The sequence below is a fragment of the Fukomys damarensis genome, unplaced genomic scaffold (genome assembly GCF_012274545.1).
Source record: "Fukomys damarensis isolate Sample0158 unplaced genomic scaffold, DMR_v1.0_HiC HiC_scaffold_37, whole genome shotgun sequence".
NCBI classification, from domain to species: Eukaryota; Metazoa; Chordata; class Mammalia; order Rodentia; family Bathyergidae; genus Fukomys; species Fukomys damarensis.
Window position 1 is genome coordinate 47350551 of NW_022900949.1, and position 14539 is coordinate 47365089.

Consider the following 14539-nt stretch of genomic DNA (forward strand, 5'->3'; position numbering starts at 1 on the left):
TAGAGTCCACAAGACCAAGCACCAGAGAGGCCTGAGATACCCAGAGAGAGAGCTGAGCCTTCCTTGAGGGTCTCCCGCAAGTCTTCAGCTCAGCACAAGAAAGCAGCATGTGAGAAAGCCAGCTGGGCCTGGGAAATGACCACCCAGATGACCACTCAAGGTGGAAACGCCATCCCCACCAGCCAGAGTAGAGTATCTCATCACTCAAGGATACTAGGAGTCTTAGGAAGGTCTGTGCTGATACTGGGTCATAAGTAGCCACACGCTGAGCACTGCCTAAGCAATCTCCAGAAAGCTACACAGTATAAACACAGCAAAACTTACTATATCCAGCATCCAATCAAAAATTAACACGCATGCAAAGAAGCAAGTAAACAGATCCACAAGAGGGGGAAAACAACTAAAACTGACAGATGTTAGAATTAGCAGATGATATTAAGAAAGTTATAACTGCATTCCACACATTTAAAATGTTAGATTCTGCTTTTTTTTTTTTTGGTACCAGGGATCGAACTCGGTGCTTGCAAGGCAGGCCACCGAACCACTGAGTTAAATCCCCAGCCCCAGATTCTGCTTATTTTTAAAGAGACAAAAATAAAGCTTCCAAAGGTAAAAACTACAGTATCAGAAAAGACTTAGACAGTGTAAAAGAAAAGACCAATGAACCTGAAAACACAGTGACAAAAACTATCTAAAATGAAACAGTGAAAAAAAAAATAAATGAGCCGGGTGTGGTGGTGCACGCCTGTAATCCCAACTCTTGGGAGGCTGAGGCAGGAGGATCGCTGTGAGTTTGAGACCAGCCTGGGCCACATTGTGAGTTCCAGATCAATCTCAACTACATAGTGAAATCCTGTCTCAAAACTACCCCCCAATTAAATACATAAATAAATGATCAAACACCAGCAAGCTGTACAGTAGTGTGAAATAATACACCATTCAGGAAGAGGTGAAATGGTGTCAGTCAGATGGAAGTGCAAATTTACACAAAGAAGTGGTAAACGTGAAGTGGTCACCACTTGGGTGAATAAGATTTTTCTCATATTAAGTCTCTGAGGGGTTTGGGGTATAGCTCAATATTACAGGGCCTACCTAACATTCATAAGGTCTCCTGAGTTCAATCCCTAGCACTGGGAGCCTCCAACCCTTGGGACAGGGCTTGGGTGTGACCATGAGATTTTGCTCGCTAAAAAGGGAAGAAGAGCGTTTCCAGACCATAGGCTGATGTAGTCAGGGCACATTCTCAGATGCCCGAACTCCTGGTCTGGACAGCCATGGCTGGCAAACCCAGGGTGCTGCATGGTTTCCCCACGTATAGGGGGCTACTGCCAGCCCCAGCTGGCCCCAGCTTCTCTTCCCATACTCCCATAGCCTCTCCTGCAGCCTGCTTATCACTGATTGCTGAGGAGGGCACAAGCCCAGCCTCTGCTCCTCAGAGCCAGCTGGAGAATGGAACACAGAGATGGAGTATAACTTTCAGACCTCCCCATTCAGTCAACCAAAAGATTTGTCCTCCTGCTTTCTGAATGGACTCAATGCCACCAGTCCAGATTCACTGGGGAAGAGATGTTTAGAGGGGAAGACCATGATCTCTAAGAAGGAAAATGCATCTCTAGATCTCAAGGACCCTGGGCCTGTGAGTAGACGCAGGCTATACGGAAGGCAGGAAGACTACTCTTCCTCCATCTCTGGTGCACCAGAAATGATTGGTGATCAGGCACCGAGTTCCCAGAGGGCCAGGATAGGAAAGAGAGCAGAGGGAATTGGGCCAATATCCAGGTCTGCCCTTGGACTTGGACACCTGGAACACCACGACGAGATGTTAACCAGGCTCACTCCTCTCCATATTGAAAGCTCTAAGTAGCTAAGGCACCCTTCTTCAAAGCAGAACTGCAGGTGGCATATAACATAGAGGACTATGAGGACAATCTAGTCAGAGGAAATGGAGAGCCAGAGAAGAGGAGCCACTTGCCCAGGATGACACCAATAGTCATGGCAAGATGTTATCTCTCCCAGTGCACAACCAAGAGCTCAATCTTAGAGGTTGTTTTTACTTCTGTTCTTGCCTCTAATTTGAGTCCACAAGGCTTACCAGTGTGTCTCTAGGACAATACTACGCTACCTGCTGAAGCCCCAGAGGAAATATGCGACACAGGAGCGGTCACGGATCAGCAGAGAAGAAATAACACTAAGGCATAGAAGCCTTGCTTCCAGAGAGATCACAAATCAGAGTTGCCTCAGAACACAATACCACAGCAAGAAGGGCCTTGAGAATGTCTGGTCCAGCCCTACATAGGATAAGAGGAAAAATATGAGACCTAGGATTTGCGCAGTACCACGGGAAGAAAAAGCATAGCAGACTAAGAATCAGGGCCTGACCTGCAAAGGGTGTTTCATGGCTTGGTCCTGGGCAGCACCTTATCCTGGTTAGGTCACAGGCCCTCTTAGAACCTCTACTTTGTCTGCTAAAGGCATCTTTTCTCTTTAAAATATTCATTTCATCCATATTAGTTATCTGCTACCATGTAACAAATACTATCAATGAAGTGGCTTCTAACAAACATTCTTGGTCCCATTGTTTCTGGGGATCAGCTAACTGGGTGCAGCTTATAAAGTCCTCTGCTCAGGGTCTCACAATGAGGTCTCACAATGGAGGGAGCTGGACTCCATTTCTTGAACTCTTCCAAACTTATGTGGCTGTTGACAGAATTCAGTTCCTTATGGCTGTAGGACTGAGGTCCCATTTTCTTGCTGGCTGATGAGTGGGAGCTGTTCACACCTCTTAGAGGTGGAGGCTATCCACAGTTAATTCACAAGATCCCCCCCACCCCCCACACACGGCAGTTTACTTCTCCCAGGCCAGCAAGAGAAATCTTGTAAATAAACATAACCACGGAAGTGACTTATCCTAGCATATATAACATAAGCTTATCCAACCACCTTTATCACATTATATAAGCTAGAAACGAGTCATATGTTCTATTCACAGAGAAGGGACCTATGCAAGGGTGTGGCATTCATTTGGGGTCACCTCAGGCTGTGTCTGCCATGCCATCTCATACTGACAGGCTAACAGATGCCACCTTTGCCACCAGCCTCTGCCTTTCCTCCCACTACAGTGAACTAGGCTGATCCCCTGGAACTAAACCTCACAGGTCTCTCTGCCTTAAGACAGCTGCTCTCACAGCCACCCCAGATGGAGGCTGTGGGTAGGCAAGAGCCAAGCCCTGCCACGTTTCCTTTCCAGGCACTGGTGCTCTGCTCTGCCCAGCTTATCCTAGCTGCAGGGAATGGACAGGCAGATACTGCTGTCCAGGTACCATCACAGCTCCAAGTGGCCCTTCTGCTATGTGCTGGCACAGAAGGAGTAGTTTTTTCAGGCTCAACATGCAGGGCTCTGCCTTCTTCTTAGGTAGGTGGGAGAGAACCAGAGTCAGTGGGATAGGTGGGCACCTTTTCAGGTCTCCTGTTTACCTTCTAATATGGAAAGCAGCCTGAAGTGTTTTGGTGGGATACAGGGAAGGGTAGTCTTAATGAATCAGAATCAGAGGCAAACTTCCAGATCCTAGTTGCTATATGCTGTATCTAGATGCTCCCCCAAAGCCTCATGCTTGCACAGGTGGGGCTGGATCATGCTTGTGAGGTACTGGGACTAAGGATGTGTGATAACCTTAGTCCACTGATTGGTTTAGCATAGTTCTGGGTATGGATAATGGGAAGGCCTACTCCTCACGTAGATGGCACCAACCAACAGGCCTGTGGCCTGAATGGAATATAATGGAAAAGAAGAAAGGCGGACTATTTTTTTGCCTTCCTGTCTGCCTTGCCATGAACTGCTTCTCTTCTGTGATGCCCCTCTGCTATACCTCCCTGCCCTGGAGACAGCCAACTATGGGCTGCAATCTCTAAGAACTGAGCTAAGATAAAACTTTCCTCCTTTAATTTACAGGGGTCCAGTATTTTGTTTCAACAATGAAAATAGTAACTAAGAAACTAGTGCTACAAACAGAATCTGTTAAGAGCCTAAATATAATTTTGGGAGTGGTTTGTGCCTAAACAAACAAAACACCAAACAAACAACCTTGCTTGGAGGCATTCTCTACTCAGGGAAGAACAGAACTATAGAAAGATCTCCTGGTCCCAAGATCTACCCTATCTGCAGCAGTCCAGGCAATCTGGAATCTGCAGGTTCCCATTCAGACAGAGCCTAATAGCCTCAGGGAGAGAGACAAAGCTCACTCTGCTCCTCAAAGCCAGCAGTGGAGCTGAGACACATCCTCCCTTAACTCCTAGGCAGGTAAGAGGCCTTCCTTGCTCATCCTGCCCTGCTAGGCTGAGCTTCTTACCTTGTCCTCCACAAAAACACAGAATCAGTTATCAATGGCTCCATGGGAACCTGGAGCCTTTGACTGGATTTGGTCAGAACTCTGTGGTGGACAGCACCCCCGCCTAGCAGAGTCAATACCAACAAGCCGGTGATGGTTGCAAGCATGCTCAGTGTGTCTCCAGCTGGTGGGAAGCAGAGTTTTGGGGAACATTTTCCTCCCTGACTCAGCACTTGCACAGCAATCTCTTCCCCAGCCTATGGCTTCCTGTTACTCCCTTTATGGGGTGGGAAATGAATGAGAAACAAGTTTCAAATGCCTTACTCACACTGTTAGGTCTGTGTGGTGTTTACTCCATTTGTCACAGGGTCAGAACAAAGTATTTTCTCTTCCTCTTTCAGAATTTATACAACCACTCCTACAGGGACAGGTTTCCTGCATCCTTGGGAACCTGTCTGTGTTGCACAGGCCACAGGTGCAGCTCCGCAGTCCTGAATAAGGGATGGGTCTCTAGGCCACAACCCTACCTAGCCCAGGGGTGGGGGCAATGGGGACCAGAAGGGCTGAACAGGTCAAAACCGTATGCCTTGGGCCTACTTCCAGACCAGTTTTCCTCCAGGTCAGCAACTTCAGGCAGGGGAGATACCTCTGCTGAGCACCAAACACAGAGGTAGCTCTTCTCACCGCCCCTCTAACCTCAGAGACACTCATTCTGGTGCTGCTGAAAAGAGTCACGGGTGGGGCTGAAAGGTGGTATCATCACTGGCAACGCATTGTTCAGTCATCTCTACACTGGCCAAGGGACACCATGGTGGTGCTCCATAATCTCCAAGGCACACTGCCTGGCAGAAGGCAGGGAGGGTTGGGAGGAAAGGTCACCAGACCATTGGAGGGCAGGTTTCAGGCCTTGAGAGCAGACCATGTGCTGATCTGTGGGTAAGGGACTGCACAAGGTAGTGACCTGTGTTGGGAGTGTGTTCAGAATGGCATCCCCTGCCTGCATTCTGGCTCCTGGCTCTCAACATTCACTTTTTGTTTTGTTTTGTTTTGTTTTGTTTGGTACCAGGGATTGAACTCAGGTCCTTGTGCTTGCAAAGCAGGCCACCAAACCGCTGAGCTAAATCCCTGGCCCAACATTCACTTTTTGTATAAGCATCTTAAGACTGGGTAAGCTTAAGATCTCCAAGATATGGGAAGGGGCTCTCTGTCGTATGTTCTTGCTCCTTCTCAACACCTCCTAAGCTTGCTAGAGATAGAAATCAGCAGAAAGGAGAAGGGGAATCCAGGAGAAAGCAAAGGCAATGAGTCACATGTTCTCCAGGAGGAGAACCTAGCAAGAGGAGAATCTTGATTAGGAGGCTGCACAAGAGGTGCAAGGGGCTCACACATCAGTGGGTAGGGGACAGGAGGAGCTCACACACCCAAGAACCAGCTTCTCATCACAGGCCACATCCTGCATGAGTACAAGGGTAATGGGTATGGATGGGGTGCCAGCAGTACTGCAGCCATCCTCAGTGGGTCACAGCATCATAGGACCCAGGCCACTGCACAGACAGAAGGGACAGAGAAGTTCACAGGACTCTATTCTGGTACATCTGGGTCCAGCATGGAGAGAAGGATGAAAGCTCTCCCTGCAATCCTTCATTGTTGCTGGGGCCTCACTCTACAAAGAGGAAATCAAGAAAAAGTTCCCCTGAGCAGAAAGGTTAAAGACGGAAGGCAGTTAAACTTATACTCTCCCTGCTCTAAATTGCATTCTCTGAAAGTTCCCAACCTTATCTCACCCACTTGGATCTCTGATAGGATCACATCTTGCCTTTTTCTAATTCATGAGCAAGTCATTTCTTGTTCAAAATCCCCTTGGGAAGACCTAGACATTTCAATGGAGCAATGAAGACCTCCAGGGCCTGATCCTATAGACTTCTGTGGGTGTCCCTTTCTCCTGCCACTCTCTCCAACATGCATGCACCAAGATCCAGCCACTGTGGACTACACCCAATTCCTTGGAAGCACCAAGTCCTTCACTGCCCTGATACAGCCAGGCCCTCTAACACTGAGTCTCCCGTTGCCTGCTGGTGAATTCTTGCTCACTGTGCCTCCTTTGGGAAGTCTTCTCTGACCCGTCAAGCTGACCATGTTCATAGCCTTGATCGTGCACATAACATTCACATTCATAATGACCAAGGTTTCTTGCCTTTACCTACCTTGTGCTAAGTAGTGTTCTGAATACTCCATTTGTCAGAAGGCATACTGTCACACCACAGAAAAAGCCTCTGCAGTCCACCCAGGATGATGAGGTATTGTTCCTATGAGCAGCTCTGGAGGCCCTGGATGAGTGAGGTGGGTCTGTCCTACTTCCTAGCTCTGAGCAATGACAAGGAAGAGGGAGAAAACACTGGCCAGGAAGTCAGAGACCTACGCCTCTTCCCTGCTGAGCAATAGGCACTTCTGGGTCCTGCCATGTGTGTGAAACCCTCCTCCTCTCAGATCCTTGCTTCTTCTAGCTATAAAATAAGGTGAGCAGTTCTACTTGTAGGATCATGTAGCTGTAGACTACAGCTTCTTTACAGTGATGGTCAAATGCACCCATATTTCTCTTTTCCCTTAACACGGGGTTAGAGTGGTAGCAGGAATAGGGTCTCTAGGCCTTGTCTGGTCTGGTGGAGCACTGCATACCCATTGGCTCTGGCCCTTTTCTGCCCTCCCTGGTTACCATCCAGCCATATGTCTGCAGAAGGAAGGAACCTGGGCAAGGAGCACCTGGGAACTGTCACCTACCTTACTGTCTTCCTCTTAGTTCCTGTGTGAAAGAAACACCCTCTGCCAGCAGAAAATGTAGGACAGGCCTATCCCTGTTGCCTAGCACACAAGAGGAGAGAGAAGCCAGGGGACATAGTGGGGAAGCCTGGGCCCCACTTGTAGATGGCCAAGAATTACCCCAAGAAGAACAAATAGGCTTATACAGGTCTTTGCACATAGGGCCTGGGCAATTATAGGGGAAGCAGGTGGCAGAGCTTCTGATTCCCTCTGTCCAGCAGTGTGCTCATCTCCAGGCTAAAAGTGCTCCTGGCTTGGCATCATACTCAGAGCTGGCACTGAATTACAAACCAGAGTGAGAGCTCCATCAGCCCAAGAGGTCATCCTGTCCAGTCACACTGTGGGAGCAAATAAAAAAAAGCCAGAGATATGCTGGGGCTTATCCAACACACAGCAGCCAGTGGCAGACCCAGGACAGAATCAGGGTCTCAAAGACACTGAAACTTCCAGGCATGGAGGGAGGATGTGGCCATAGAAGGTTTACCGCACAACAGGTAGAAACCAGTCACTTGGCTGACTGCTTATTCCCTAGTCTGTAACCTCTTCTCAGACTAAACCTAGTTAACATGTCTCCTCTGCCGCAGCTGGCTGAAGGCCAACTTTCTATTAACTCCCTTCAAGCCAACCAGATAAATGGAAGATAACAGAGAGCCTGTCATACAATGCCATCAGACCCCTCACAGAGTCCCTGCCTCCTTCCTAAAGGTTCTGCTGCCTTTCTCCCTGCCTAGGGCTCTAACATCCCTGGGATCTGCTGGTTCCTCTTCAGCAAAGAACTTGGTACTGACATTCCGAGTTTCTTATGGCAGACCTATGTCCGTAAGACCCCAGTGTTCTCCGTCCCCTCCTCCCCACTCCTGGCCTGGGGCTGCCTTTGAAACACGAGGCCTAACATTCACTGTGTTCCTCACAGTAACCTTGTCTGAATTCTAATTCAGTCACAGTAACAATGAGTCTTTGGGCAGGGTCAGCTCTCCCTATGCTTCTGCTTCCTGATCCACAAAATGGGTATAATCCCACATCCTTGAAGGGTAGGTATGAAGAGACAAAGTACCCATGGAGGCTTGGGGCATAGTGGTATTCAAGGAATGTGATCTGAAGGAAGGCCACAGAAAAGGAAGACCTTTTGCGTATTTCTCAGAAGCAACTTTTACTTTAAAAGCTCTCTTCTGCCCTCAGGGGTGAACTACCATCTGTGTCTTCCAAAAACCAGGCCTGTCCCTTAGGTATGTCACTCTCTGAAGGGCAGGTGGTGCCAGGCCAAAACACATGGCTCCAGTTAGCTGGGTTCCCACTGGTCTTGTTACCAAGACATCAGAATAAATATATTCTTCCACTAAAAATAAAACACTTTACTAAAATGATAACGGATTCATAGCCATGAACATTTGCTTTTTTTAAGAATCCACTTAGTTCAGGGCAAAAGTTATGGAAATAATGAAAGGAATTTGAAATTTCAAGCCCCGAGACTTAATAAAGAACCCCCTTAGGAGATCTTTGGAGTGAATCTTTGTCCTTCCCTTTACTGACCAGGAAACAAAGAGTAGCCTGCCATTCCTAGGCCCTTCGAGGAGCCCCATTTCCTGGCATGCTGTCTCTCTGGCTCTAACAAAAGAGCTGCCCATCTCAGGGCGTGTCTGGTACTTCTCCTTGGCAACCTCCACTCAGAGCTCCCCCATCTTCTCTTCTCCATGGTGAGAAACAGAAAAGGATCACAGAGAGATAGAGAGCTGAGAAATGACAGTATTCCAAGAGTCCACCCCTGGTGTTTATGGGTTTTGCTATTCTACCTCACTTTTTCTCGTGTTCAATGGTTTTGTCCAACACCTCGTCATAAATTGATATCATGCATGCCTGCACATTCAGCAACAGTAGAAGACAGAAGGTGGGAAAGACAAGGGGATGCTTCAGCCTAGATGGGATACACCAACATAAAGGCCAAAGATGGTAATTACTATTACTATACAAGCAGAACATTTTCTAAGTTTCGTTTTTCTCTACTGGCAAGTTCTCTTGTATCTAACATTGGAGTTGAGGCTGCCATTTTCTCTTATGGTACATACAGGTTAATTTTCATGGTTATGGTTGCAATGGGAATCTGTCCTCCAAAGGTTCAGCATTAGAGGCTTGGTCTTCACTATAGTTGTGGTATATTTAAGAGGTAAGACTTAAATTGGGTGTATTAGTGCATGTTTGTAATCCCTACTCTTTGAGGGGTTGAGGCAGGAGGATCACAAGTTAAGCCCACCCTGGACAACTCAGTTACTTAGCAAGCACTTGTCTTGAAATAAAATAAAAAGAGCTTGGGATATAGCTCAGGGCAAAAGCTCTGGATTCAACCCCCAGTACCACCACCACCAAAAAGAAAAAAAAAAAAGCCAGAGATTTAGCTCAGTGGCACCAGGCCTGCTTTGCAAGTGTAAGGTCCTGAGTTCAATCCCTGGTACTTAAAAGAAAAGAAAAAGAGGTAGAATTTATTAGGAGACTCTTAGACCAAGTGGGGGTACCCTGTCAGAAGGGATGATGGGACTCCATGTCTCTTGCGTGCTGTTTTTTGTGATGTGACCTCTTGTTCCCACATGAAGTGTCACCAGTGGAAAACCATCAAGCTAAGAGGTCCTTCCCAGAGCTGAGCTAAAGCCACCACTATGCTCTTGATTAATGATCCAGAACTGTGAACTAAATAATTTCTTTACAAAGTTATCCTGCCTCGGTTATTTCACTGTAATGATTGGAAATAGATTAATACACTCATCTTGGTTTGATTCTCTTTAAAGGAATAAAAAGTAAAGGTTCTGGGTGTCCACCTGACAGCCAAGGTCCCCCATTACATGCTAGCCACTGAAGGAGGGAGAAAAATTGGGAGGACAGAAAGCAAGACAAATACTAAGGTACAGAAAAGTGTGGTGATTTTTTTTCCAGATCTCCAAGGAAGTTCTGGCAGGACCAGGTCTGTCAAGTGCCTTCCCACATCTGGTGGCCTAGCTGGTTTATCGTACTTTTTTCAGAGATATGGTGGAGAGGGATGGGACCCTGAGAACTTCAGGTTCTTTGAGATGAACTCTAATCTGGGCATGACTAAGGCTTAATGATCCAATCCTCTGAAAAAAAGTCTCAAGTATCCCTGGTAAGAATCTTTGGCTTGAGAAAGCAGCAGGTGCCAGGACAAAGAAATCCTATTTCAAAGCCTCCTTGATTCCCTTCACTTTTTTTTGGACTTATATTTTTACTTATTTATTTATTCATTTATTTATTTTGTGGTACCAGGGATTGAACTCGGAACCTTGTGCTTGCGAGGAAGGCAGCAGAACCACTGAGCCAAATCCCTGGCCCTTCCTTCACTTTTAATCTACTGATGGGCCATCAGAAAATCTTACACATCCAGGATAATGTCATCATTTTCAAATCCACATCCAGGATAATGTCATCATTTTCAAATCAAGATATTCAGTGAGCACAAACTGCCCACAGATGGAGAGGAATGGGGGACGGTTAAAATGATGACTAAGATAGTCTTCTAAAAGTGCTTATGGTTGTCCTTGAGTGCTTAAAATTCAGTTAGGGTTTGTGTACCTAAAAAGGTTAAACATTTTAAAATTGTAAGTTAACAGATGCAACAGAAAAAGATTACAGGGCAGCATATAAGTGATTTTTTAAAATGCTCAGTAAAAACCTCAGGGCTGTGTCATGGTGCATGGCCAGGTGGGCTGGCAACCCCACACGGCAGGCAGGAAAAGGTCTGGGAGTTGGTGGGGAGAAGAAAGCTTCTGGGAAGCCTCCATGAGAGGGATGGGATGGCTACAGGGAGGGCAGGGCTCTCTCCCATGGGCAGATTAGCATGAGCCATCTAAGCAAGAGAGGCCACTCAGGCTCCTTAACCCTTAGAGGAGCAGGAAGAAAGTGGATGGGGAACAGCCTCTACTCAGCACAGCAAGCTAGACTCCTGAGAGTGACCCTAGGCCTCCTCTGCCTCCACCACACCCAGTTTCTACAGAGTAGGACAGAAGGGTAGAAGAGGTTCTCTGGAGAGGGTGGTTCCTTACAATGACCCCTGCCCAAAGCTCAACAAAGAGAGGCAGCCTGCTGTTGGCAGAGGCACCTTCTCCCTCGAGGCCTACAGATGGCTCAACACCTGCCCCAAAGGTGAGGCAGATGGCCCTGCCACTGGCTCCATTAGCAGCTGCTCTTGCCTTGTCAAAGTTCTCAAAGTCCTCTGCTGTATCAGATCCAGAGGTCTGTTCTCCCCCAAGTGGAGCATAAGTCCCATGAGGGAAAGGACACACTCAGAGATCTGATTTAATAGATAAATGAACTGATGATGTAAGCAGGGAGGAGAGAGAAGGGGAGAGGGAAAAAGGGTGAGTGGATAAACAATGGTAGCTGCTGGTGGGGGTCTCTGCTGCACAACTCACAGGGGTGCCATGTACACTGTGTGGACAGGGTAAACCTATGTAGGCAGGATGCACAGTGTCAGGCAGCTGGTCAGAGGGACAGGCTGGCCTGCTAGCCTTAGTTGGGGAAAGCAGATAGCTTGCCTTGAGTGCATCAAATTTTCCTTCTGCAAATGGAAGAGTCTCAGGAAGGGGAGATGGGAAGGAGCCAACACAGCACATTCCTGGCCTCCCTTCCCACCATGCACACTAAGGAAATCACCTCTCAACCAGGGTCTACCCTGACCACAATCTCACCCCATGTTGGGCTGACACTGTTGGCCAGATTCTGTTCCATGGGCCAGGGGACAGCAGTACTAGAGGCGTTCTCCCCAGAGTGACTCCTCAAATGGATTCCCATTCAAACCAGTTCCCTGGTATCTTTGAAGGACTGATGCTTACCCAGAATTATCAGAAAAAACCCAAAGCTGTGCCAAGGTACACGACCAGGTGGGCGGGCAACTTCACAAGGCAGGAACAGGTCTGGGAGTTGGTGGGGAGAAGAAAGCTTCTGGGAGGGCTCCATGAAAGGGATGGGATGGCTACAGGGAGGGCAGGGTTCAGGCCCTGGGCAGAGCAGCATGAGCCATCTAAGCAAGAGAGGCCATTTGGGCTCCTTAACCCTAACAGGAAAATCTTTCTTCTTGTCCTGCTCCAGGCATGGCACTCCGCTTTGGAATTTGGCCTAGAGAGATGCCACCACAATGCTAGGCACAGGAAACAAGAGAAGCCTGCATCCCTCTAGCTTCTTCCACTGAGCCCTCTCTAGGGGACTCAGCTAATAAAGGCAGGCCTATGATGTTCTAGAAAGTTCTGCAGGGCTCAGCAGGTCCATTTTCCTTCTATAGAAGGTGAAGGGTCTTCAAGATCACATAGAGAGAGCCAGAAGAGGTGAGAACCAGACCTCGGGAGGCTCCCTCTCCTGCACAGGCTGCAGAGGGTGCTCACACACAGGACCAGCAGAGGTTTGACTGCACAGACAAGATGGAACAGGTGGCAGCAGTAGTAATTTCCTCATTTCACCAGGCTCATAGGTGCTTATATATCCTCCACCAAACTGCAAAACCTAAACCACTACTTTATGACACAAGGTATGAGGAGGCTACTCAGGGTCTTATGGCTCCCTGTCAGAAGGGACCAGGGTGGCCAGCAGCCAATCTCACTGATGGCAGTGCCTCTAATGACCATGTTCCAAAGGCCACAAAACCCTCCTCCCAAACTACCAGCCCAACATACCCAACAGGTCACCAAACCCAGCCATCTCTGAACCCTCAGTCCCTCTCACAGAGGCTCCCTGATTCTTGGCTTCCCCAGTTCAAAGTTGTCTCATTTCCCAATGACATGCTAGTGAAGAATGGTGACCTGGAAAGGGAGATGTGGGTTTCTGCTCTGGGAAGTGTCAACAACTCACCAGGGAACTCTGGGCAAGCCTTCCTCCTTCCCTGGGGCTCCCCTCCCAAGAACAGGCCAAACAGTTTGCAGAAGTGGTGGGCATGGTTTTTCTTTTCAGGTCCCTCTCATTGCTATGGTTTTAGAAACAAGGGGTTTGCAGGGCTCAGTGCGGGGGCTTGGCCCATCAGTTTCAGAAGGAGCCCAGAATTTTCACTCAAAGTCAACAGATACATTTTCCTAATCAAACTTTAGGTTCTTTGTGAAAGTGTGTTCAGACTTGAAATAACAATGTTAGTGAAGATCCAACCACACAGTAGAAGTACATGGAGGAACATAAAGGAGTAGGAAGTACCTTCAAGCTACCATTTTTCCAAGACAGAAACTGAATCTCCAACAGGCCTCACATTTAGCTCAAGGCACAACTAAGAATTCAACTGCTAGGCTGCCTGAAACCTGCAGACCTCCTCCCACTCTTCCCCCACCCCTAGGATTGACTCTCTCCCAAATCTCTTCCAGTTACAGGGAAAAGTCACAATACCAGGATCTGTTTGTTAGGAGCAGGAAAGCACAGAGCACAGGATACAAGGGCAGCTGGCTGAACTGATCTTGGGCTGAAATGTCTAAAGCCCATGTCTCTATGTCAGAGCCAAGGGATCACCTTCTAGCACCCTCTTTCCAACCGTCTATCTCTGGTAAGGAGCATCAGCAGATAGGAGGTACCCATGTGACCTCAGAGCCCACATGCACACCTCACAACCGCACTGCTGCCTGAGTCCACCAGGCCCTCCAGCCTCAGCCCACCATAGACAAGCATATAGCCAGCAGAGCAGGACAGGTCTGCAGAGACAAGCTGGAGGTTCTGCCCCTAGAGAGGCATCATCCTACAGCAGAGGTGCTCAGGGCCCAGCTTGTCTCCTGAAGCCTCTCCTCTGGGAGCCACTCCTTCCCACAGGTGTCAGAGGGGTCCCTGCTCCTCAATCTAGGCTTCCCACTTGGACCAACCTGGGAATCAGGAATTCTTTTCTTTGGGGAGGCGTCCGGGCAGCAGAAAAGCCCTCAGTCTCCCTGCTCTGGCTCTGGCCAGCTCCCTCGGTGACCTCCCCTCCCCCAAGAAGGGCGGTGAGCTGGGCGGTGGGGGTGGGAAGAATCTGCCGCCTTGGATATTCTCAGGAGGGGGCTGGGAAGCCGGCCAGGGCGTGTCGCCTGGGCCTTTCTCTGCCCAGCACCCCGCTAAGGGGCCCCTGTGTCATGACCACATCACCTGGCATTCGGGAAACCTTGGCTGTCATCATCCACACCCTGAAGCCCCAAGGAAGCTAAGATGCTAGTGAAGGGCAGCGGGTCTAGAACCTTCCACAGAACCTGGTAGGACTTAAGCCAGGGTTGGGGGGAGACCGTTTTCCTGTGGCCCGCACCTGCTCTTTCTTGAAGAGACAGGTGGTGGTCTATCGCCCAGCAACCGTCTGCTGCGGTCCTGGACGTGACCTTCCGCAGCGTTCCGGCCAGGGTCGCAGGGAAGCTCTCCTGCACAGCCCTGCAGGGGCAGCCAGACTCCAGCCACACCTTGCTCTCCCG

General features: G+C 48.7%; 1 protein-coding gene across 1 annotated transcript in view; it reads right to left on the reverse strand.

The window, feature by feature from the left end:
* Rab6b (RAB6B, member RAS oncogene family) overlaps positions 1-14539 on the reverse strand; it is a 56901-nt gene that overhangs the window by 41934 nt on the left and 428 nt on the right. The gene's annotated exons all lie outside the window — the stretch shown is intronic.